Here is a 27277-nt window from a genome sequence, read left to right as displayed (position 1 = left end):
CTCGGCATGTGGAAATAGCCGTATACTAAGAACCGAGTTTTTTTCTACTTCCGGTTTAACTGGAAGTAACTCCAAATCTCTTATTTTAAATTGAATATCCAATATATTTTAGACATACCTACATAATGTTCATTAAGATCTTTTCAAAAAGTATCCACACTAGATACTTCTGTACAAATTTATTGTTGCTAAATCAAGAAAACATAAAAGTGTATCGAATAATAAAATAACAAAATACTCCTTCCTTAACAAAGCCAAAAAGAAATCTAGCGCACCGTATACATTTTGTATTCGAACTGGTAGCCCTCAGCTGCTTCACAATGTGCCAGTCGATCATAGAAACCATTTAAGGAATGACGTAACTAGGCTTGAGAAATATCTTGCACCGCCTCCATTATTCGATACTCCAGATCTTCTAAGTTGTTGCTTCTTTCTCACTATACTACTGACTTCAAATGGCCCCACAAAAAGAAGTAAAAAGACCACAAATCTGGGGATTTTTCTGGCCACTTTATGTAACCTCTCCTACCAGTCCATCGTTTTGAAAACTATCCTAGTCTTAAGTGCTGACGAGCATTCTGTCCATAGTGAGCTGGAGCTCCATTTTGTTGGAAATAGATGTCATCTCTGGGTAGCCCACGGTTGACTGGATGTGAAAACAAGTTTGCGATAACCGGTACTACGTGATTTCGAAACAAATTCAAATATCTATTAGCGTTTAGCGTTTCTCTAAAGAATAAAGAACCAATCATATGATTACCAACAATACCAGCCCAACAAAGGAGTTCACTATTCATGTATTACAGTTTTCAATGCATTGCCTAATTATCTTATAGCTTTGAAGGGCCATTAGAAAAGATTTAGAAAAGATTTAATCAAATGTATACATACTCATACCTTCTATAAAACTGATAAATTGTTTATGCTTCAGAATTGAATTATTCCACTTGATATGAAATGTAGCCTACACTTATGTATAGCTCATCTAAATATGTTTGTATATTGATTTAATCTGTTTGGTATGTATTGTATATTCTTGTTTAGCTTAAGTGATGAATTGTATATGCTGTAAATTGAATAGTAGTCAGTATAGCTCAACGTATGAATTGTGCATGCTGTAAATTGAATAGTAGTGTGTATGGCTCAACTGATGAATTGTTTATGTTTAATTAACCTATGTGATATGAATTGTATAATTTTGTATGGCTTAAGAAAAATATGTTTGTAAATTAAATTAATCTTTTTTACTATATACTGTATATGTCTGTATAGTTTGGCTGATGCTTTAATTTGAATATTAGTCTGAATAGCTTAACTAATAAATTGTGTAAGCTGTAAATTGAATAGTAGCCTCTATAGCTCAATTGATGAATTGTATATGCTGTAAATTGAACAGTAATCTATATAGCTCAACTGTCTACTTGATATTAATTGTAAAATTTTGCATAGCTTAACGAAAATATGCTTGTAAATTGAATTAAGCTGTTTATTATGTATTGTATATGTTTGTATATTTTGGCTGATGAATTCTATATGCTGTAAATTGGGTAGTAATCTGTATAGCTCAACTGAATAATTGTTTATGCTTGTAATTTGAAATAATTTGCATGATAAGTATTGTCAATGTTTGTATCTGAACTGATTAAATTCTTTAAGCTTTTAAATTGAATTAACTTACTTTCTTTGTATTATATTTTTATAGTTCAACTGATGAATAATCGTGTGGCTTTATAAATATAATAATCTGATTGGATATGTAGGCCTACTGTGTACTTTTAGTTGAGCCACCAATGTAGCTCAGTCGGCAGAATCGCTGATCTGCTGATCTGGAGCTGCGCTCGGGCATGGGCTGGATCCCCGTTTGGTCTAATTGGTTGGTTTCCCCCGAGGTTTTCCTCAGCCGTGGGACTGATGCCGGGTGGTATATGGCGAGTCCTCGGCCTCACTTCACTTCACCTCCGTTTGGTCTGATTACCTAGTTGGCTTTTTCCCGAGATTTTTCTCAACCATACGGCAAATGCCAGGTAATCTGTTGGCAAATCCTCGGCCTCACCTCATCTCACTACACCTCGCCAAAAAATTGTAAAAATTGAAATAAAAATTGTAAACAAATTGTATAATTGTAATTGTTGTAAAAACTTTGACTTGTTCTACATCTTAAGGCTTAATTACTAATATTAGTCTACGAAATACAATAAATGAAATGAAAAAATGAAACATACTAGCTATTGTTGACAAGATGGCAGGAAAACAGTATGTTCTGACGCACCGCGGATAAGTATTTTTTTATTTTAGTTGGTTAATTTACGACGTTTTATCAACATCTTAGGTTATTTAGCGTCTGAATGAGATGAAGGTGATGTCGGTGAAATGAGTTCGGGGTCCAGCACCGAAAGTTACCCAGCATTTGCTCATATTGGGTTGAGAGAATACCCCGGAAAAACCTCAACCAGGTAACTTGCCCCGACCGGGACTCGACCCCGGGCTACCTGGTTTACGCGGTCAGACGCGCTAACCGTTACTCCACAGGTGTGGACGCGGATAAGTACATTGTTAGTTATTCTGTAATGGTGATACAAAATCTGATTTTTATTTTCACATTATGAGTTCAATAAATTAGTTTTCATGTGGTATATAAAAACATTAAAATTGTCTTATATGTTGCTAGGTACAAGGTAAAATAAAATGCCGTCCTAAAAATAGGACGCCCTACCGTGTACACTCCTGTTGTATTCTTTGCAAATACAGTATGTATAATATGGTTCCATTACATACATTTATTTCCAGTCTAACCGTGATTGAAATTCTGGGAGTTCATTGAAAATCAGAATAATAATAGCGAGAATCTGATATATTTAACCCCTCCAGAAGATTCCCATGATAGAGATAAAGACAGTGATAAATCGGACGACGAGCATGAGGCTAATTTCAATAATCTTGAATGTAACATTCTATTTAGTAAAGTGGAATTAAAAACATATGTAATGATGATATTGAAGATGACATTGTTGATTAAAGTTTGTCAGAGTCTTCTAACACAGAAGTTGCAAAAATTGATTTTGGAAGCACATTAGACAAAAATGAAGCTGGGGTTTCTCCTACAAGTTTTTGTCGTTCGAAGAGAAGGAAGATAATATATGAAAATTTCCAAAACAGCGAAGATAATTCCAGGCTAGAAGTCTATTTTACTACTACTACTGCTACTACTAATACTACAAGTACTACTACTACTACTACTACTACTACTACTACTATCAGTACCAGCGCTATAAGTAGTAATAGCAGCACCATCGGCAACAACAGCAGCAACAGCACCACCAGCTTTAGTAGCAGCCACAGCATCACTTGCGCTATCAGCAGCAGCAACAGTAGCAGCAGCAGCACCAAGAACAAAATTTGAAAGTGTTGTGATAAAAGTGAAACGACTTATTTAAAAAGTGAATTATTTGATTAAATATATAGGAAAAAGAAGCGATCGTTTGTTAGATATCAGAAAAATGTAAAACAATTTTCTACACTCTTTGAGATGAGCACATGCAAATATGTTGATAGTGGAATAGTTGACCGTAATGAATGCAGATGTCCCTTTGTTAATGGGAGTCGTGGCTTGATGAAAATAATTAAGACGTATTATAATAGAAAACATTGGAACAAGGAAACAACGATAAAAATATTGAACTTGAAGAAAGGAAACTAAAAAGGAGTAAATTGATGCACAGAGTACTAGTTTTGCACGTTATTCATTAGTTCATTACACTGAGATGAAGAATAATTTTTCCCAAGGTCAGACGAAATGGAAGAATGCCACCCACATGGTTCCATATTAGAAGCCATCCCTTATGTCGAGATGGTGCAAATAATTTCTACTTCATGACATCATTGTATCAGAAACGTTCTGCTGAGGACTAGATTATCACTTCTCCAGTCTTAAATAACTCCTAATTTTGTAGAAAACCTACTCCTTTTTGGTGTTGCAGAAGAAGAGGAAAGCATAAGAATATTTTACTCCCAGTAGATTCTTCAAGTAAGAAAGGAGCAAGCCAGTGACCAGCAAGTCCGCTGCTTCGATGACAGACAAATAAAACTCAATTTAAAAGCTACTTCATATATGGAACTGACAGACTGCACCAGCACTCCTATCATTCCCCCTCCTCTACTTGATGATATCAGTGATGATCTTTTGGTAAGTAATCAACGAATTGTCCTGCCAAGTATCAGTGTCATTCCATCGATGTAGAAACATACTGTATGTTCAAAATGTCTCCATTGTTGCAAAAGGGTCTTTGGGCACAGTTCTCGACATTGTTCAACACTTCAAACCAAACCCTCCAGAACTGCGATATTTTCCATACAAACGAAGGATAACTTTCTGCGAGATTTTGTGTCGTTTCAATTAAACTTAGTTGTTCAGAATGGTCGCAAAATACACATTCATTATATACTGCATTTCTGAAAAAAAAAAATATGACATATTCATTGTACAGTTGGAGTGTGACAAGAAAAATGTAAGTAATGACTTTAATACATTTGAGTTTCTATCTGGAGAGAACATCAAAATAATGTTGTTTCAAAATTTTGTCATAACTTTTTTATATTTTCAACCCATTCTAATATTTAGTCTATATAATGTACTTATGATAGCACTTTTTTAAACTTCATCACGGAAATGACCACCAAATGTCACCAGTGTACCCTCATCGTAATGATTCGATTAAATGTGCATGGCGAATAATATCTTTAACGCTGCACTAGATGGAAAGTCATGGGTTCAAATACCGCCAAGGCATGAGCCTTTGTCCATTGTCACTGTGGTGTCCTCCATTGTAATGGGAAGCTCATTGTGCATTCATTCAATGTTAGGATATCCTCATATGGATTGAGGCTAATTGTAATATTCACTGCGAATTGTACAACAAAGAAAAGAAAGTAAAATAAAACGAGAAGCATGTGGACTGACAGGAAGCAGGACGGAAGAGCCAATTAATCGTCTTTATATATCGTGTAAATGTTATGTTATTCTTTCATAGCACTTTTATGTTTTTAATTTCGCAAGTTCACAAATACATTATATAATACTATTTAAAGGAAGTGATATTTGAATATTTTGTATACACGTTTCACTTTAATCAAAATTCTCTTTACTCATGTTACATAAAATAGTCTGAAAAGCAGATATGAAGCTTTCAGAAATCGACCTTTAAAATTAAGACCTCCGAGAAAATAATTATGTATGTAGCAACATGAAGACCATTATAAACATGTTGCATTTTAAAGCTTTTTGTCTGAAATGGACACTATTATGAACATGCGTTCTTATGTATTTTTATCATAGTTTCTTTTAGAAAATGAATAATACCAGGGAAAACACCAACAGAAACATTGTGTGTAATTTGTCATTTTATACAGATACTCTTCAAGTAAATTTACGAGAATATATATATACGAAAGTATGAATAATAATAATAATAATAATAATAATAATAATAATAATAATAATAATAATAATAATAATAATAATAATAATATATAAAGGAAATAATAGTAAAAAATAACTGGAGACAATATTATTTAAATGTACAAAATGATAATTATAAGTAGTACCGGTAGTTAAGATATGTAAAAAATGTTAAAATGTTACATTTACACCCGAATTAATGTGAAGAATGTGCCTGTTTCTTGCGACAGAGTTTGTCAAAGTCCGATGTCACAGTCAGTTGAAGACGCATATCGTCTTCTGCATCCAAACGAGTTCGATATTATGTTTTTGTAGCCTGTACTTCGAAAAGGCCGTTTCACAGAAGTATGTAGTACCAAAAGGCAGTAAGATCAATTTAGCTTTTGATCTTAATATCGAAAGATCCTCCCCTAACTGAACCCAAAATTCGGGAAGTGGTTTGCTTTTAAATGATGCCTGACAGGCTATCCGAAACCATGTCTATAAGGACCTCATATTCTGTCGCAGTGAGGGCTGATGGTTTTGACTTCACTGAAAATGGATCTACAATCCACTCATATTTGTTTCGAATCGATTCCTGAGTTTCCCTTGGAAAGTATGAATTCATATTTTGCAGAAAATTGTCAAGGTGCTCTTTTATTATTGCTATGAATGAGTTATTCATTGTTATGTTATTTTCTTCTGTAAAGTTTGAAGTCAATGAGAAACATGTCAGATTCTTATTCTAGACTCTTTCCATGTAGAACGATATTTTTTTTTCTTCAGTGCGGCAATTTTATCATTAGCATTGAATATAGTTTTCTGTTTCCCTTGTATGGATGTGCTGAATTCGTTATTTTTTACAAAATGTGTGCTAAGTAACATAATTTGCATAACGATTCCTGATCATTCAAATAATCTGCTTGCAAACTCTTTTGATCATTTAAAACTAAAGACAACGCTTATCAAGCGACAACCATGTGTAATAAATAATTAATAACAATGACTAGTGTATACTTCCCTATCTTCACACAGAATTTTGAGTAGCCTACACTGCAAAGGTCGTGCCTTAACAAAGTTGATAATTTAGACGACGTTGTCTAGTGCATGCCTTAATAACGCTGGTATTTTTTTTTCCTTGCGAGGGCGTGTCGGTGTAGTACACAATAACTACTTGTTCAGTTTTTTAAACTTTCTTGATCCTTGTAACACCGCCAGCAACAGGACCTACCATGGGCTTTGCACCTTCTGTGCGTACATTAATGCAATTGTTCCATGGTATCGCTGAAGGATGGATAGAACAGAGAAAAATTCTCTTCGGCACCAGGACTCGAACCCGGGTTTTCAGCTCTATGTGCTGACACTTTATCCACTAAGCCACACCGAATTCCAGTTCCGATGCAAGATCGAATCCCCTCACTTTAAGTTCTATCTTTCAGTTTTCCCTTTGGTGGCCTACCCTCACATACTGTGTCACAGAATATGGACAGTGGCACAATGTCCAATGCACTATATACAGAGGTGCACTCATTACGAGTGACTAAGTGGCCGAGATCCGACGGGATGAGCGCCGTCTTGAATCACTAGGTGATTAATATTATAATATTATTATGATATACTTCGGTACATCATAATAATACCATGGTACCGATATCGAGTTTTCAATGAAGACATCTAACAGGGGAAAAAAAATTCAGAACCTCTTGTGGAGAATGGCAATGGCTTTCAGAACAAAATATCTTCATGAAAGGAATCTGAAAATTCGTACTACACATACGTCATTAGCACAGCTAATCCGGCAACGTCCGTGGATTCGTCAAGTTGTAGCAAAAATTTAGTTTCACTGATACGGGAAATTATGGTATTTTTAACATCATTTGATAGATCCTGGATCCCATTACGCACAGTGTTATTTGATAAGGGCACACTGGAGATCAAGTTTGCAGTTCTTTCGTCCAGCAATCACTTCACTACCTTCACTAATAGTGGTTTTATAAGAATTTCGGCAAAGGTGTGAGGTTTACCAGTAAGACCCAGGTCATGGCTAACCAAGTATGACGTTCCCAGTGTTTTATAGTTATTTGTCTTTACACGAGATAATTTTTTTTTCTAAACTGCATGGAGTTCGTCATATTATTTTCTTTTGATGTAGTCTGCAGTTTTATTTGTGAAGTCAGGATGAGATTCAAAATGCTGCCTAAGCTTGGCAGGGAACATAGAACTATTGGGCAAAACTTTGTTACATATCACACACTGTGGACGCCCATCAGCAAACTAGTGAATCCCATATCCAAATATGAATCACAATATGTTCGTTTTTTACTTCCTTTTCTGTACTTCTATACTAGGCATCGTAAACTCTGAAGCAGGATCATGTGTAGTATATTCTGAATTCAATCCAAAAGAATTCGCACTATTTTCTTCAAAAGTAAGGTTACAGTAGTTATTATCCCCTTTGACTGAGCACTGGTTGATGACTAATGGCTATAGTAGATCTATTATTATTGCTGCTTCTATCTAGCAAGAATAAATCAAACTACTGTCTGAGAAAGTACTTTTCGCTTCTTGTCATCCGCGGTCGGAGCCCTTAAGACTTCCTTGCGGAGCCCACTTTGGGAACCGCTGCTATAAACCAACACCGCTCTCGCCAACTATGTGTGCTCGACTTCGGGACCTGTGAAACCTTCACCGGCAGTTTTACACAAAGAAAATTATAGGCCTACATATATCTACATTATTTGATAACACCTAACCTCTTATTTCTCTTTCAGAGCTATATTTTGTAAGGAAATCAAAAGGAGAATAAATTAAAATAAGAATTTAATTTGAAATGGAATGTTATGCTACAATCAAATACAAGATTTTAGGAGAAATAGGAAGATCCCGAAAAAATTGTCATTTTCTCGTTTTACCTACCATAAGTAGGCTACCATTTCAATAAACGAGTCCACTGAATGATAAGAGAGGTCGAATAGGTACATCAAAATGCTTTTCCGTATTGGGACTGGTCTGGGCCAGATTTAAAATATTGAAATAATTATGGTTTCTCGCATACCTGTCGAGATCTTACCACAGTCTAGTATATACAGTCACGAAGCTTGAGTTTTGAGGGTGCTAGGAACAATTGACTGTGCCGGTTCTATTTCGCATTGTCTGTAATGAGGCAATATTAGCGATCCTAGTGGTTAGCAACTATCTATGGATGCATATTTATTACGTATTGAGCTTCGTGACTGTATATACTAGACTGCGATCTTACTCTTAGGATTTTTGTTTGACTTTTTCCATGCGGCATTAAATGGATGTATTCTCAAGCACAGTCTAGTATATAGTCATGAAGCTAAATACGTAGTAGGCCTAAATATGCATCCATAGATAGTTGCTAACCACTAGGATCGCTAATATCGCCTCAATGCGAAATAGTACCGGCACAGTATATTATTCCTAGCACCCTCACAACTCAAGCTTCGTGACTGTATATACTAGACTGTGTCCCAAGCCTTCACAATTAAGTACATAAATCTACAATAACTGTCAACGTACAGAACAAAATTCTTAGATTCTGTAGACATTAAATATCATTTCAAAGTATTATGCTCTTTGGATCGACTTAACCTCCTGGAGATTGCAGACCATAACTGGGTGCTTAAAAGTACCGAAGCATCTTTATCAAGACAAAAAAAAAGACAAGAAACACGCGCCCAATGCCAATAGTAGAGAAATAATTCTTTAGTTTTATGGCCGGAAATAATCGGTTCTATGTTATTTGTGGTCGATTAAACTACCATTTCTACTACAGACACATACAATTTACTACTCACAAATGCTCATTATTTAAAAATGCAGAAGGACTGTGGGTTGATAGGGAAGAATATTGTGAGAAATATGCATGTATAACTATAAACAAATTAATAAATATAATCCGGACATCTATGGTGTAGTCGTTTTATATAAGCCACAGAGTGACCTATGTTTAATTTTAAATAAAATAAATGCTAGTCTTTGTTGTCGTATTTCTGCCTACATTCGCAATAGCCCACAAGCTATGATCAATATAATTCCTCTCACTGCATTTACTATTCAGTGACCTACACACAATTTCCAATATACATAATACATCATAATTATTTAGGTAAACAAATGAAAATACATTACTACAAAAGTATGCGGGAACTACAGATAAACTATATAGTTTAGCTATCAGTAACAATTCAAATTTTACAAATGTCAAACATGACTCTTTCCTGTAGTGTTGCACACATATCAAATTCTACTTTCGCCACACTTCCTCTTGGTGTAAGCAAACAAAGTCTCTAAAATATAAATGACTCAAAGCTCTGTTTCTCTAAGAGCAAAAGACAGATGGCATTCAGAGCTGTCGCGCTGATGCTGGATATTGTGATATGGATATTCACAATACCATGAGAGTTTCATGAAACTTAAACAAGCAACCTACTTCACAAGGATAAGCAAAATACGCCTTTATTGACATTGTACCAGTACCATGACAGCTATACGAATTGCTATCTTATGAATAAAATTTTCAAGTATAAATTATTTCTCACACTGCGATTTAGACATTACGATACTACGCTTTGGCACAACATCCTGTGAACATAGAGGCCGATAGAACAATAGGGCTAAAGTTTGTTTAGCAGCGAAGTGCCTACATGATACGTGGCTTATGAAGTTATAATTCGCGAGCATGTTAGGTTTCAACTTCCCCAGACAACGTTTTCAATTTCAGCTTCGTATGGGTGAAAACGTTCATCGTGTTATAAAGTAACATAAACAAGATTTGGTGGGAAAATGTGTAAGTGTGAATGCAAGAAATTAATTTTACAGACTTAGATCTTTCGCATCGCTGTTAAGACAATTCTCTTTCTTCTCGTAATACAAATGTAAGAGGTCAGTGAACTCAGGTTAGTCTCCTTTAGGTGAACTATCTCTCACCTCCCTCTCTGCAATCTGATTGCATCGTTCAGTGGCTTGAAATTAGTGATTTTAAATTAAATTTATACGAAAACCGTTCATGCTATTGAAATACGCCAGAGAGCTAAATGATTCTTTATTAGATTTGTCCATATGGGCAAAAATCACGATCTTACTCACAATAGTTATGGCATAAGAGCGTGTTAAACACTTCGGAAAAAACTGTTCCCTAGTCAGTGGCAGCTCGTGATAATTTTAGTTGGCGGGGCGAGATATTTCACAAATTTTGCGGTATGCGTTACATATTGCACCAAGACTTTTTATTTCATTTTAGTTAATTGTTTCCAATTAAAATAATACAACTAAAACTACCAGCTACATAATAACGCAAATTCAACATTAAACTCAACAATTTGCAGAATTATTTATAAATAAGATGGCAAACTTTTCGATGACCCTATTCTTAAGTTCGGAATTTGATGGAGATACTCCTTAAGAATAGAACAGAAAGCCAACGAATTCGGGCTATCTTGATCCATGGTCATGGATGGGCAACTCGTGCTCCCAAAGTGCTAAAAAACCTTGAAAGATAGAAATGCAGACGGAGCCAGCCGCAGCAGTTACAAGTTGTTTGTAGTTTCGCTGCAAAAGCCACGGTGCGCTCTGGCAGCTTATGCAGGTGATCGTGATATCTATTCCATGATTTGAATTTCAGAATGACGCATGGTACAATAATTATGGTAATTTTAGACAGACTATACTTGAACACATAACAAAATTATATTATTTTCTAGCTTTTAAATTAGTTTAGTACTGGAAACACACACTGAATACAACCTTTTCAAGATACAACAAATATAGCTGCAACACTTATTTATTATTACACTATTTGTTAATATTTCTTATTTGAAACGTAGAACGCTAGAATTTACAAATCTTTATACATTATACATTAAAGAGTATTCCTCTGTTCTCAGAAAGGTAACAGTCTGTATTCGCAAGCAATAACAAATTCAAGGAAGTATTTTTTACATGCCACGGCAGATGAAATAAGCTTACTTCTGAGCTCTTTCTGTACTTTGAGAGCTTTTACACTTCTTTCTTGTATTAAACTCTGCCTCAAGCACATACAGTATATATGAAAGCAAAGAGTATATTTGGAAATTCCACTTAGGCAACATTACGAACATTTCGATTCCTGATTTTGCTGGAATCTGAGTGGCGTGATGTTCTGTAGATTTATTAATTCAAGCTATAAATTTTCAGGGTTTTCTACCGGCGTAAGCTAAAAAGATTTCAGAAAAATTTCGATTCGTCAATTGTCACTGTTTCTCCAAACTTAGCAGTGAATTCTGCTGTAGGTCTTGAAGCAGGGTCTTATATTTGATAAGAAGATTTTCTTATCACTCTTCAAGATAGTTTATAGTCAAAGAAAGTGAAGTTGTCTATGTTCTACATGATACTACCACATTTCAAATTTATCCATAAATGTTCTTAGCTAGTCGATTATATGTCATGCAATTCTGTAACTCGCACGCACAACTTGCTAATCATATTTGATATCAGTCTCACCATGTTGATATCTCTTTTTTACCTTTAACTGTTCTAAAGCAGATGCAGACAGTATGTCTTTACTAAAACCTTCACTGTTTATTCACTGATTATTAAGAGTAATGGCGGACAGTGAATAACCACGCGAGTGAGGCTCTTGACTAAACGGTGATTTTTAGCAGGTGAGTCTGTACACAGGCCAAATATTTTTAGCACAGTTTTATTTCTTTGTACTAAGCTTTTCATTTGTCTTTACATTTCATCAACATGTCTCCCCGTGGCCCAAAAATCGAGGAAATTGAATCTACCGTGCAACGAGTGGTGAAGGACGCGCTAAGGGACATGCTACAAGACGCGGGCATGGTACGAGTTCTCGCCGACACGATCAAGGACGCGGTGACGAGTGCAGTGGTGGTGGAACTCCAGAAAAATCTTGACTTCAACAAAGACTTAATTAGTGACTTCAAAAGTGCTCTGGAGCAAAAAGATCGTCGGATCGAGGAGCTAGAGTACAAACTGGACGATTTAGAACAATATCAGCGACGCCAGTGTCTGCGTATTTTTGGTGTAGGTGAGAACAATGGTGAGGACACCGATGTGTTAGCGATTAGTGTGGCGGAGAAGGTAGGGGTGGACTTGAGTCTGGCCGACATTGATAGAAGTCATAGAGTTGGTAGGAGAGATGAGAATCGACCCAGACCAATAATTGTGAAATTCGCTAGTTATAGGAAGAGAAGTGAGGTCTTCCGAAACAAAAGAAAATTAAAAAATTCTGGTTGGACAATTCGGGAAGACTTGACGAAAACTCGCCACAACATCTTACGCGAAGCGATTACCAAATTTGGACAAACCAACGTGTGGACTCAAGACGGCGTCATCATTGTAAAAAGCGGCGACACGAAAAGAAGGATCACCCGTATGGCTGAGATACATAATTAGTAAGTCAAGGCAACTCCTCATAAGTTGTTTGTTATATTAAGAAAGTAATAGTTTAATAATTTAATACTAATTATTTAATTATTGTAGTAATACTATATTTAGTTGCATTACATTACCTCAGTAAATTTAGTCTATTTTTAGTTAGGTTGGCACTATTGCCTATATCGTCCCGCTTTCTGTGGCATGCCCTCAGGCTGATGGCTCGTCTAGCCTCCCCGACCCTCCTCACCGTCGACAACCTGTTCCCACAACTCTATCCACTTGTCTGTCATCCTCCCCAACCCCTCTATTGTCTACCTCTCAGCTGTTAAAGCAGTCTTTCTCACCTGACCCCAAATCTTTGAAAATAGCACATTTAAACTGTCAAAGCATTACTCCTCACTTCCAGGAATTCTCTTCTATTTTCACTAATATAGATGTCCAATGTATTCTTGTTAGCGAGACGTGGCTAAAACCCTCGTTGTCTTCCTCACTCGTTCACTTAAACGGCTATACGTTATGTAGAAATGACAGATTATACAAACGAGGGGGTGGAGTTTGCGCATATATTAGGAATGATCTGCACCCTAAAATTATTCTAAAATCACAAGGCGATGCATTACGACCCGAATATTTGTTCGTAGAAATACAAGCAAGTCTTCATAAATGTCTCTTAGCAGTTATTTATAAGCCTCCCAAAGCTGGACATTTATCCGATTTAGAAAGCCCGTTAGCCGATCTTTTACCGCAATATGAACATATCTTACTTATGGGGGATTTCAATATTAATCTTCTGGCTGTCAGATCAAATGGGACTAATCAACTGCGTAATTTGTTCGAAACTTTCAATCTAACAATTCTTCCACTCAATCCTACCCACCACACACCTACTTCTGATACTTTAATTGACCTAATCATTACGAATAATTCTGATAGAATTCTAACCTCAGGACAGTTACCAGTTCCGGGAATTTCTGGTCATGATCTTATTTTTGCCGAGTACTCTCTTCAGTGCCCAAAAAATGCAGCTAAGGTAATTACTTACAGAGATCTAAAAGGCATTGACAACGACCAACTAATTTCTGACGCCCTACAAATGCCATGGCATACTATTTTTAATTTAATTACAGTTGACGAAAAAGTTGCCACCTTTAATGACATGGTAATACAATTATTCGACAAACATGCACCTTTAAAGAAGAGACGTGTCACTCACCGACCTGCCCCATGGCTGAATGACAGTATTCGTAATCTTATGACGTCACGTGACGCTGCTTTCCGGAAGTACAGACACAACAAATCTGCCGAAAACTTTAACAACTACAAAAAACTTAGAAACAAAACCACACAAAGCATTAGGAATGCTAAACGCCGTCACGCCCTGAGTCTCGTCGACCCGTCCATTCCCCCTCGGTGTCTTTGGAATAACTTACGTGATATGGGAGTAGGGAAGAAAGCATCAGAAGCTGAAGTTATAAACATACCGCTTGATAAACTCAATGAATACTTTACCTCACCTCCCACTATACGACCTGAAAAACAGTCAAAACGAAATACAATTAATACTCTCCTAGCTAATCCTCCACTTTCTCGCGAAAAATTTTTCTTCTCGCACATTACTGATTCTGAAGTAAGAAGGGCTCTTAAAAGCATTAAATCTAAAGCACAAGGCACTGATAACATAAGCATAGTCTTTATCAATAAGTTAGTCGATGTCGTGCTTCCCGTAATAACTCATATTTTCAATTCTTCAATTATCACGTCTGTTTATCCGCAACTCTGGAAAACAGCCTTGGTACGCCCACTTCCTAAAGTAAATTCACCTACTTCTGCAAAAGACTATAGGCCAATCTCCATTCTTCCCGTTTTATCTAAAGCTCTGGAACGCATCATTCATAAGCAGTTGTCAGACTACCTAATAGAATTTAATCTTTTAGACCCTTTACAATCAGGATTCAGAAATGGCCATAGCACTTCTACTGCTTTGTTGAATGTTACTGAGGACATACGCGCAGCCATGGATAAACGACAGGCTACTGTACTAGTTTTATTGGACTATAGCAAAGCCTTTGATTCTGTTGACTTCGATCTACTATTAACTAAACTACAAACGCTACACCTTTCTGATAGTGCTATCACCTGGATGTACTCCTACCTTACTGGCCGCCAGCAGCGTGTCATATCTAATAATCGTTTCTCTTCCTGGCGTACTGTAGATACAGGAGTTCCTCAGGGATCAGTATTAGGCCCCTTGCTCTTCTCTATTTATATAAATGGAATTTCCAACTCATTTAAGCACTGCAGATATCAAATATATGCAGACGACGTTCAATTGTATATTTCAGCCCGTCCCGACGCACTAAACGATAGCATTAATAGTCTGAATGAAGATCTTGATTCCATCTCTTCCTGGTCTCAACAATTTGGGCTTAACCTAAACGCATGTAAATCACAGGCTATTCTGTTCGCGAACCGTAGATTAATTCCTGAAGTCAACGACCTGAATATTCCGCCTGTGAAACTGAATAAAACAATCATCCCGTTTAGCTCTACCGTCAAAAATCTCGGAGTACATTTCGAATCTAATCTCAATTGGGATACGCATATTAAATATACATGTAAGAAGGCATTCTCTATTCTCCATTCACTAAAAAGATTGTATCATTATCCATCTAAATTAAAACAGACGCTGGTACAGACACTCATTCTACCTCACTTCGATTATTGCGACGTTTTGTTCAGTGATCTCAGGATTGATTCCGCTCAGAAACTACAGCGTGTTCATAACGCGTGCGTCCGCTTCATTTGTAATGTTCGATACTATGATCATATCTCACCTTCTTTCAAGAAGTTATCATGGCTTAGGTTACATGAGAGGAGAAATCTGCACTCACTTTCTCTCTTATATCGAATTATGCACTCTTCATCCCCCTATTATTTATTCGCTCGATTTCATACTCTCTCTCGCTATCATAATATTAATACTCGATCACAACGCGATAACACGCTAGAAATTCCACTTCACGCATCGTCTCTGTATTCCTCATCCTTCACTGTTGCTACCTCTCGTCACTGGAACTCTCTGCCGCCTGAAGTCAAGGGCTGCCGAACATTGAATTCTTTCAAATCAAAGTTAGAAAATTATCTTATGACGAGTTGCCAAACTAACTTACTATTATGACAAGTGTTGTATTGCATGTTTCCACGTTTTCACATTTTTTTTTTTTTTATGTTCTAATGAATTCAACTTCTTTTATATTTTTGTTTTCATATTTTCCGATAATGTTATATCTCTAATATGATAAGTTGAGCTATATATAATCTTAATTTTCCTTATTGTGTGTACTTAGAAATATTGTATTCACTGTATACTTTGTACTGCACTATTTTATTACTATTATTATTATTATTATTATTATTATTATCATCATCATTATTACTATTCTTATTTTATTATCATTATTATTATTATTATGAATAATTGTCTTTTTTTTTTGTATGCCTCATTTATTTTGACCTGCTGTTCACATATTATTATGCTTTTTTCTTTCTTTCTGTATGTTATATATTATGTCGGATTTCTTCTTATTTGTTGTTTATTTTTTATTATTATTATTATCTTATTCAATTTTGTGTGTCAAATTGTAGTGTAATTTGTAAATTTGTAGTGTTTTTGTAACGCAGTCTTTACTCCTGGTTGAGTGTTAGAGAAGGCCGTATGGCCTTAACTCTGCCAGGTTAAATAAATCATTATTATTATTATTATTATTATTATTATTTGCAACATAAAATGTCATGCGTAAGACAGTGTAATAGAATACAACCTTTACCTCTCTTCTTAATAAAGAAAAATTCTCTTTTTACTCGTAACTAAAGGGAAATGATCTGGGAATTATATTGTTTTTCACTTAAAACGAGCCGCCACTTACTGCAGACGCGATCGAACTTGTGTCTTGAAAGAACCGCACACAGACAGTACAGCTAGTACAGAGTTCGTTCTACCTGCATTGAGATTGTGTTGACACTTTGAGAGCACGAGTTGCCCACCCATGTCCATGGTGTTCCTGGAAATCTTTTTACCTGTTTAATGTGGTGAAACTCCGTTCTGACACAGGTGTTGTTAGTCCGATTCGAAGGGCCTTTCCCACTTCATAGAATGAACCTTCAAAGTAGTAATCCATAAAAAAAACTGAACAAATCACATACAGAGGAAATGTCTTTAAATGTATCATTTTGATAGACACTGATAGTTCAATAATAAATTTTTCTTTCGAAATTAAAGGACAGCAAATTTTTATGAAAATAGTAGCCAGATCGGTGGGGAACTTAACTCTCTATAAAGCAAATTTCTTTGGATCAGGCATATTAAAGCTGCTAATTATATGTGATTGCAGGAAACGTAATTGAATTGGTTGAAAATGATATCGCATATTTCTTTGGCATCTGCCGACAGGTTTAGTTGTCTACTGAGTTTCAGCCTTTTTCTCGAAGGAAACGAACATTCTTCTTCATCATCGACACTTATTTAATATTTATTAGTGATTTCTCTTATTTCCATTACAGCTGACTCAAGATGTTGTAATGCGTCAGATATTCTCAATCTATTTGCAGTTTGCATCTGTATTATATTGCACAGGGACATCATTTTATTTGTACTAAAATTTCTAATATTAACCTGGCTATACCTTTGGATTAAAGTTTGAGAACCGGAAACGACGTTTGCTACCCACTTCCACCACTGGAGTTCGATGATACTGATGTAAAATACAAACAAATCACTTTACTAGGTATGGGAGGGAAGAAAAGTAGTTCATCCATTTACGTAAACTAGAAAATATCGGGATTTTCAGTTTGTTAATTTTTATTATTAGTTTTTTGTTTAATCAAAATACAGTACTGTATTAACAATAAGTGTTTCTACTCACGAATTGAGCTATCCATTCGGACGTATTCATTATGCAGTGTATATTATTCTATCTACAGCACATTAGCGTACAATATAAAGAATGAAGTTAAATTGAAAATAATAATAATAATAATAATAATAATAATAATAATAATAATAATAATAATAATAATATGGCCTATGGATATTTAAATACTTTTTTAAAATTCTGGCCGTTTATTTCGATACAGGCTTCAGTTCTTTTGTGCATATTATCGCGCTACAGACTATTGTACCTAATTCCAATTATCAGTTATGGTTTCGTACTAGTAACTCATGTTGAAATAATTCTGTACCTACTCTATAAAAGAGTACCTTACGTACTGTAAATTCAATCTTCACTTCTGCCCAATCCGAAAAGATAAAATTACTCAGACATTTTATCTACTGTACGTCCAAGTGGTTATGTAGCAGGGTCGTAGAAAGGGGGGAACTCACGTGACAGTTAATTACTTAACGAGGCCCTTTTATTTAAGTTATTTTAAACCGTTGTATAATATTACGTAGACGTCCAATTCTTAACAGAAATTAATATTTTCAGAAAAGAGCTAATACAGCCCAGCCACTAATCTTTACGGGGGGGGGGGCGAATAGAAGCGAGTGGGGGAAACCGGGATGCAACGTAGGCAAACGGACGACAGTACCTGTGCGAAAACATGATTCAATATTGAAAGCTCTTTCGACACTTGAAAACGCGAACATATTTCTGGAACATACTATACTCACTAACTCAGTCCTGCTTACTATGACCGCATACCCGGCCTTGGTTCTGTGTGGAGAACGGTTGGAAGTTTACTAGTAGAGGGGGCTGGGAGTGAAGTACATTAAAAAATTCAGGTACAATAAAAATTGAAGTAAATATAAAATGATATCCCTGTATAATATATCAACATGTTTAATTAAGTCATGAAAGAAATTTAGAAAAACAAAAATTCATTATTATTCAACAATTTTTTTTTAGGCCAAAAGCTTCTCTCACTGTTATATCATTCCATTCATTTGAGTCATCTCCGTCTTCAATCCTTTCGAAACATTTCAATAGCTCCGCTTTATTTCCCTTAACGGAGGATAGCCTACAACTCGGGACTGAGAGTTCCATCGCATTGCTGAAATTTTTGGTATGCGCTTACTGCACACAGATCGCACTAGGTCACTGCGCTAGGTGAAGTGGAGAAGAATCCTATGAATCCAGTAATATTTCAAAAAAAAAAAAACTTCACTGATTTAATGCGCTTTGAACATGATTTTTTTATAACTAAATTAAGTTGGTGGGAGTAGCTGTAAACAAATTCCGCATAAGAAAATGTTTTCTGCATCAAAGTCTGGACCCCACCCTGGTTTCCACTCATTACTGCAGCACCATCATATGCTTGAGCTATGAGTTTATTTTCTAAATTGGAAGGTTGTAGACTGTGATTTAGAACAGCGGTCCTCAGCGCAGAGCATCCTGAGGCTAGCGTCCCTTACCCAGGGAAAACGCAGTGCACCATGGTGCACTCGTAACTGCTAGCGGGTATGTTCTCTACCTCTTCCTGCTGCACGACGGTGCACACGGGACGGCACCGCTTACCCTTTGCACATTTCAGCGAGTGCTGATGACCACTGTTTTAGAACCTCGCTCAGAACGTTAGCCGTGCGGTTGTTTACAGAACAAAATATATCTGCGACCAGTGTTGCCAACACATAAATTGTATCCCCGTCAGTCTAACACCTTGAAATCCGTCAAACTAAAAGAAGACCCACTCAATATATCTACTTACAAATAAAAAGCAAATTTTAACAAAACTTACTTACCAATCATGATTAAAATAACAATTCGTCAACCTCTGACTTCATTACGAGGAAATCTGATACAGGGAATTCTTTAACATGGTACGGTATAGGCAGGGCTGTTCAAATAAAAAAAATAAACAATTAAAATGACATCTGCTAAAAGAAGTAAAAAGACTATGTAAATCGTAAATTCCGTCAGAAAATCCGTCACCCGTCAAAGCCATTCTTTTCCCGTCCGCTACGTTCAAATTCCGTCAGTGTTACGGCATTTTCGTCCAGTTGACAACATTGTCTGCGACAGTTGTTTCAGTCCGTCACGCGGGTCAGCTTGGACGGGCCCCAACGAAGCATATAGTCGTAACGGTAACCACGTAACACATCGTGAATTTCCGTCGGTAGCGAATGCGACATTGCACGCCGCGCACCATGGCAGTTGAGCGCTAAAGTGATTCAAGTTGTGGGGCTCTTTGACGCGGGCCCAAACTCGCAATATTTAGTGTCATACAATTTTTTACGTTTTACTGATACACATAGCGTAATGTGATGAAATTTACTGAAACAACTATGAATCCAATACACTGTCTTGAGCAAAATTTATGTATTTTAAAGGCGAAAAAATAAATTATGGGAGACGAAATATTGGTGGGACATGGCCCCGATGGATGACCCCTAAGGATCGGCTGTCGCTGTCCCTAGTTATAACATACGCTAACCTAATATAACCTATCTCGGAAAATGAATACACATTCAGTAAAATCCTGTTCATTGCATTCGTAAGGAAGAGGCGACGAATGTGGTCTTGCATACTCCATTTTATAATACTTTCCATACACGGACTAACACAAGAAAGAAGAATTGAGTCGCCTAGAATCAAACTACACTTTATACAAAATTCTGATTTGTCAGAAAATAAGAAATACTAATGCAATTAAAGTCTACACTGTGATTTTACTACTTACTAAAGTAAAGGCAGATAAATTAGGCTGATCAGACGTACCCGGTTTTGAGTTGCTCATCCCGGGGAACAAATGTCCCCGTTTTTGTCCCCGGAAATTAATTTTGTCCCAGAAGTTTTGATTTGTTTCAATAACATTTTACACGTAAATATTTAAATATCGCGATGAAACTGCTGCGATTCATGCACGGTTTTCAGTATCAGACAGAAGAACCAGCGAGCATAATATGTGATTTCTGCACTCTTTTAGAAGAACACAGCATCTTTGTCTTAATTCGCGTTGCGCGAAAGCGTTAGAACTGCCGCAGCGTCCATTTTTAAGTAGTTAAAAAATGAGGAGTTTTGTGACAAACCAACAAGTAAAAAGTGGTATGATGTTCTTCAACACAAAAAAAAATTCCATTCCATTTGAAAATCTTCACAAAATATTGTCATTAATAATGTGTCTTTTAGTCATTAATTCATCAATTGGAAGACTTTTCTCCACAATGAATTCAATCTGGACCAATGAAAAGTCAAGAATTAAAATGGAAACAGTTTAAAAAGCTTTGTTATAAGTGAAAACAAACTTTCATTTCTCATGTGAAGAACTTATTGCGAAGCTATATGGGAATGAACAGATCCTTAAAAAGATGTAATCTTCAGACCAGTACTTTCAAAATGTGTGTGTTAGAGTTCAATGTGTACAATATTATATGAAAGACTTCAATGGATGCGTCAGTACTGAAATTGAGGAGTTACGTGTATTAATGCATTTAATTTAAAAAGTTGAGATATTCTACAAATTTAATGTGCACAGTCCTATCATTGTATCTACTGTTACATGTATTTTCTGCAACATTTGAACGGAGAGTGACTAGATAAAAGTTCGTGGTTTTTTTTTTTTTTAAATTGCCGATGTCCCCTGCTGGACCATAAAAAATCTGGTCAGCTAAGATAAATTCCATTTTGTACCTTAATCTCATATTACATAATCTAGAGAAAGTGCAGTTTGATTCTTGGTGAGTCAATTTTGCGAAACAGAAACTCTCGTTATGGGTTCCTTTCGGAGGAGAATAAAGCCAAGGTATTTTGATATAAATATTCAACACTTTCCGTTGAACAAGACGACTCTGGAAAAATTATCAGTTATTTTTCGTCAAACTAAAATTAATTTTGGTTTTTGTCGTCATCATCATCATAACCATCATCGTCATCTTTATAATAAAATTATAGTCTATTGTTCTATAGCAAAGACAACTTCACCTTAGAGATACCCACAACAAAAACGGAAAAATATATACTTACACTACAAGGTCAACAGAGATCGCCATATCTAGAGACATTCAGCTTAACGCTATATGACTGGTTTGTTTGGTCAAGATACAGTACAGGGCGGACGGGAAGTCTCTTAACACTGACTTTGAAATTATGTGGTTGTGTACAGCTTACCTTCTATGCATCCAAAGCGTCTGTGTGGGTTCCTCCATGTACGTAGCATAACCTAATGCGCCTCCATGTTCCATTGTTCATCCACGGCACAGAGTATTAGGGGTGATAATATTTGAAACACTACACAACGGCACAAGTTTTAGCTGGCGTGCTCAATCTCCCACTGGGTCGCGCATCGAGAACACTTTCCATGGCAAAAGCCTTCTTCCATCCCAAATCCCAATAACGTTCCTTTTCCAAACCGAACCACAAAGTCATTCTGGATAACTTGCATTGTTCTGCCGTAGATTCGACGTTCGTGGATTCACATACAGGTCACCAAACGCTTCTTCACACTAAAAACACTCGTGTCTACCATCGCGTTACTAGCTATTATGAGCGGGTATTTTTTGCGTATTCTTTCCGCTATCACCAGCAGCGTTGCAAGATCAACCGCCCGATCGATTATCGTATTCGTATTACGTATTTCTAAAGCATTATAAAATTTTCCGAGCAGACCAATCCTCCATGTTGAATCTCAAGCGAGTGACGTGATGTGATGTGACGTGACGTCTGTGTGCCTGAAACAACAAAACGGAAAGTAAAAGATCTGACATGTGGATTCATTGAGTTTTAAGCAGTATTATTAATTTTACGTAATAAGTGGTTGTGAAGCTCCAAATTGTACAAATAGGGCTAATAAAAGCAATTAATTAATTTTCACCTAAATATTAACGCACATAGATTCTATTTTACTTTATATTTTGTATTTTAAATTAATTACGTCATAAATTTTCACTTAAGTTAATACACATAGGATTTACTTTTCTGCACCACTTCATTATGGAGAGAAGCTTTAGTCAGGATCCCATAGTCAAAAGTAAATGTATCAAAAAGTAAAATAATATCTGCTAATACGTAACTACAGTGAAAGCTTACTGAATTCCAACCTCAAACATGCATACATATCCTTACATTTGTACACGATGTCGTGTTAAAATTATTATGTCTCCGTGACAAGGGGGTCCACATCTATGGAGTAACGGTTAGCGCGTCTGGCCGCGAAACCAGGTGGCCCGGGTTCGATTCCCGTTCGGGGCAAGTTACCTGGTTGAGATTTTTTCCGGGGTTTTCTCTCAACCTAATATTAGAAAATGCTAGGCAACTATCGGTGCTGGACCCCGGACTCATTTCACCGGCATTATCACCATCTCATTCAGTCGCTAAATAACCTAAGTTGTTGATAAAGCGTCGTAAAATAACCCTGTAAAATGAAAATTCACTGTGGAATTCAAAATGGCGGGTTGTTCTCCTTGTATAATAAAGTGCTCTACGTATTTTCTTCCTTCTTTCGTTCATAGAACCAGATCTGTACAGTGTATTAAAGGGACTTCCCGTTCATACTAGTACAAAGCTACCGCAAAGAGTGAGAACGAATAACGTTACATATTTTGAACTCACGCAGATGATTGGTAATTAGCATCCACACTAAAAAGTTTAATTGTTTACAGTCGGCCTGGTTGGCATAACTGGTGTAGCGCTGGTCGTCTATGCCCGAGGTTGCGGGTTCGATCCCGGGCCAGGTCGATGGCATTTAAGTGTGTTTAAATGCGACAGGCTGACGTTAGTAGGTTTAAGGCTGGTTCACAATAAACCTGGAACGGAAACGACAACGAGAACTACAACGGAAATATTGTTAAAATAAATGTATTTAAATGTGAGCATTCACAATTAACTATCGTGAACGCTCACATTTAAATACACTTATTTTAACATTATTTCCGTTCTCGTTCTCGTTGTCGTTTCAGTTCTTGGTTTATTGTGAACTGGCATGTGAAAGAACTCCTGCGGGACAAAATTCCGGCACACCGGCGAAGCTGATATAACCTCGGCAGTTGCGAGCGTCGTTAAATAAAACATAATATTTTTAATTGTTTACATCTTTAGTGTATGCGAACAATAACGTTTACATTTCTCTGTATTTATCTTTAAAACAGTGATTTTGAGTAAAGGTCAACCCCTACGTGTAGACGAAAAGAGACACGTTTAATTAAATATCCATCTAATTTATAGACTATATTTCACATTATAATATATTGTGTGTTTTTGAACCAAGGAGTGGAAATCGTTTTGTAGATAGTACAGTTTCGTATTCCCATTGCATTTAGCCAGTTTTGAGTTTTTGAAGGCGGGACTCAAAACTGATTCTTGAACTCAGATTTACTATGGTCCATTGTGCACGCTGTATGTAGGCCTACACAGTCCAAATCCGACAGATTGCTTGAGTGGCATTCGTGAGTCACATGCTGACAGGCGAACCATCCTATTTCAGCCTTGGCTGAGCCAGGTACCTGGTAAATCTGAAAACCCGGAGCCCCAAGCCCTTCTTTATCAGCATTCGAAGCCAATTTCACCCCGCTTGCTTTTAACTATAAAGGAACATTCATAATTAAATTAAACGTAAACGTAACCTAAACATAAAAGCTAGATGCTATGTAATAGGCTATAATGGAACCGTTCATCATGGAACACGTAAACATAAACGTAAACGTTCAATTAGACATTAACATAGAAGTTTGCAAGCTTCTACGTTTGTGGTTATGCGAAACGTAAGAAATCAGCCAATCAGAACACACTGCTGTTGTTCGCAGTTGCATAATGGCGTCCTTGGATGAAATATTTTGTTTTCTCTTTGTATGGCAACCAAATCAAATCATACAAATATGCAAAGTTAAAAGATAATTTAATAATAATATGAATTGTGCACATGTTATGTTATACTTATTGACACAGCTGTGTGAGTGTTCCTTGTCTGTGTGTACAGTGCATTGCATGACATCTTTCGCACTTTTGGTCACATCGTTTACACACAAACTCGGCACTTGGTTCATAGAAACCTATAGTTCTGCACATTTTATGGTGAAGTTCACACCTGTGGAGTAACGGTTAGCGCGTCTGGCCGCGAAACCAGGTGTCCCGGGTTCAATTCCCTTTCGGGGCAAGTTACCTGGTTGAGGTTTTTTCCGGAGTTTTCCCTCAAACCAATATGAGCAAATGCTGGTTAACTTTCGGTGTTGGACCCCGGACTCATTTCATCGGCATTATCACCTTCACTTCATTCAGACGCTAAATAACCTAAGATTTTGACAAAGCGTCGTAAAATAGCCCACTAAAATAAAAAAAAAATATGGTGAAAACCATGTACGGCGAATCTGGTGACTGTATGTCTCAGCTCGAAGCCACCTCGTGTCCATTCTCGGTCGATCATCGCATCCGTCGTGTAGAAATCGTTCCATATCATTGTTTTCTTGGTCCGCAGTACCTGCAGGAGCTCCTCGTAGCTTGTCGTGGAGGGTAGTAGGAGTTTGGTCCTCAAGTCTTCTATCAGGAACGTCTCCCTCGCCATGACGTAGACTAGCTGGGATGGTGTGTACTTTGATACCTGTATGTATGTATGTATGTATGTATGTATGTATGTATGTATGTATGTATGTATGTATGTATGTATGTATGTATGTATGTATGTATGTATGTATGTATGTATTCACACTGCAATGGGTATATACCCGGTGGCAGTGGTAACTAATTACACTCAATAATGACAATAATAAACTTATTAATTAAGAATACAATTAATAATAATACTAACAATAATTTATAATAATAATAATAATAATAATAATAATAATAATAATAATAATAATAACAGGGAATATTCTAAATTAAATGAAGCACGATCACTTAAAATAACATTTAAAATAAATCTAATTTGTATCTTAAACCTAGGTTCGAACTAAAACCCTTTCAACATTACACTCATTTCGCTGTCAACTCACTCACTGCACTGGAACTACGACACATTTCACTGATTCTATCCTGATTTCACTAACATTTCAAAAACACATTTCACTGTTCAAATACTGTGCACTGCAACTATAAACTATAAAGCTTCACTGACAGGAACACGTTTCACTTACACAACACACTTCACTGACACAACATAATTCTTCACTGATATAACACTTCAATAACAAAATATCATTTACACCCTTTAAATACTGTGTATAATTACCGTCTATTAGTAAAGTCCTTAAGCCTATTTTTAAATACATTTTTGGTTGTTGGTAAAGCCTCCAGGTAAAGCATTCCAGTCCCTGATAGTACGATTGAGAAAAGAAAACTTTCCAGTGTCCGTCCTCTGTCTTCTTTCCCTCAATTTATATGAGTGGTCGTTCCTTGAAGAGTAATTTGGCGGCTGCAACCTATTTTTTATTTCTCTCCAGGCAGGCTCACCTCTGTATGTTCTGAACAGTACGCATAATCGAATTCGCGTTCTCCTGTCCGTGAGTGTGTCCCATTTTAATGGTGACCCGTTTAAGGTATCTTGCCTTCAGGTTCTCCAGTTTCTTCAGTTGTCTTTTCGTGAGGTGTTGCCAGGTTATTTCAAGCCCTATGTCGCTGCTGGTAATACTTTTGCATCAAACAGTTTCATGGCTGTCTCTAATGCTAGTTGCGGTAGGTGTTTGATGTCACTGAAGCTTCTTACAGCTGCTACAATTCTCTCCCTCATATGTAGTGTGAATGTTGTTCCTGTCACTTGGAGAGTTAGTCCCAAGTATTTATACGTGTTGTTGATTTTTAGCTTCTGTCCCTTGCACGTTATGAAATCGATTTTCGCTGCTCTGCCTCCTTTTCTGAAGATTACTAATTCAATACAGGGTAACTTATAGTCTTTTGGACAGTGGGGCTTGTTGGACACTTTGTACTGTAACCTGTTACCTCGCCACTTGAGGGCACCGCATTCTGCCAGAAGTCAATTACGGAAGTAGCCACGAGTGGAAGCTTCACAGAGAATAGAGAATCTAAAAAGAAACCATGAAATATAGAGCGTAGGTGAGTGAAAATACAATACATGTGTTTTAATGTTTACCTAAAACATCAGTTGTTATAATTGAAACACTTTTGTAATTAATAATTTTGCGGGTGTGAAAGATATCAGATGATGAATTGTAAGCTTCCACGTGAAAGCGTAACTGCTTGTGGCAATGGCATGTAAAGCTGCGGTCTTTGCAGTCGTTCGGAGAGCTGTGACATTAGTTCCTTTGTTCAGCTTCAGGTTGGGGACTGTTGGACAGTGAGTACTGCTGTGTGACTTGTATCCCATAAGTAAACACGCCATTCCGGATGCTGCTCTTGCTCCGTCTAAGGTTTCGGACAAACACAAGAACAAAGTAATAGCAACGCAACAGATAATAATGCAGCCATCACCAGTGCAAGCGCGGCCATGAAGAAGATCGATGTTTCAAATATACCAGCAGTAACTCCTTTCGAATAAGTTTCACCGATACCCCGAATTGAA

General features: G+C 36.7%; 1 long non-coding RNA gene across 1 annotated transcript in view; it reads right to left on the bottom strand.

Annotated features, from left to right (window-relative positions):
• The window catches only part of LOC138702207 (uncharacterized), a 740902-nt gene extending 718837 nt beyond the window's left edge, over positions 1-22065 (bottom strand). The window contains exon 1 of the long non-coding RNA XR_011332803.1: positions 21940-22065. This is a non-coding gene — a long non-coding RNA (uncharacterized lncRNA). The remainder of the gene's footprint in view (positions 1-21939) is intronic.
• Positions 22066-27277: the final 5212 nt, after the last annotated feature.

The sequence above is a fragment of the Periplaneta americana genome, chromosome 6, assembly GCF_040183065.1.
Source record: "Periplaneta americana isolate PAMFEO1 chromosome 6, P.americana_PAMFEO1_priV1, whole genome shotgun sequence".
Lineage (NCBI taxonomy): Eukaryota > Metazoa > Arthropoda > Insecta > Blattodea > Blattidae > Periplaneta > Periplaneta americana.
This window is presented reverse-complemented; position numbering and strand designations above follow the sequence as displayed.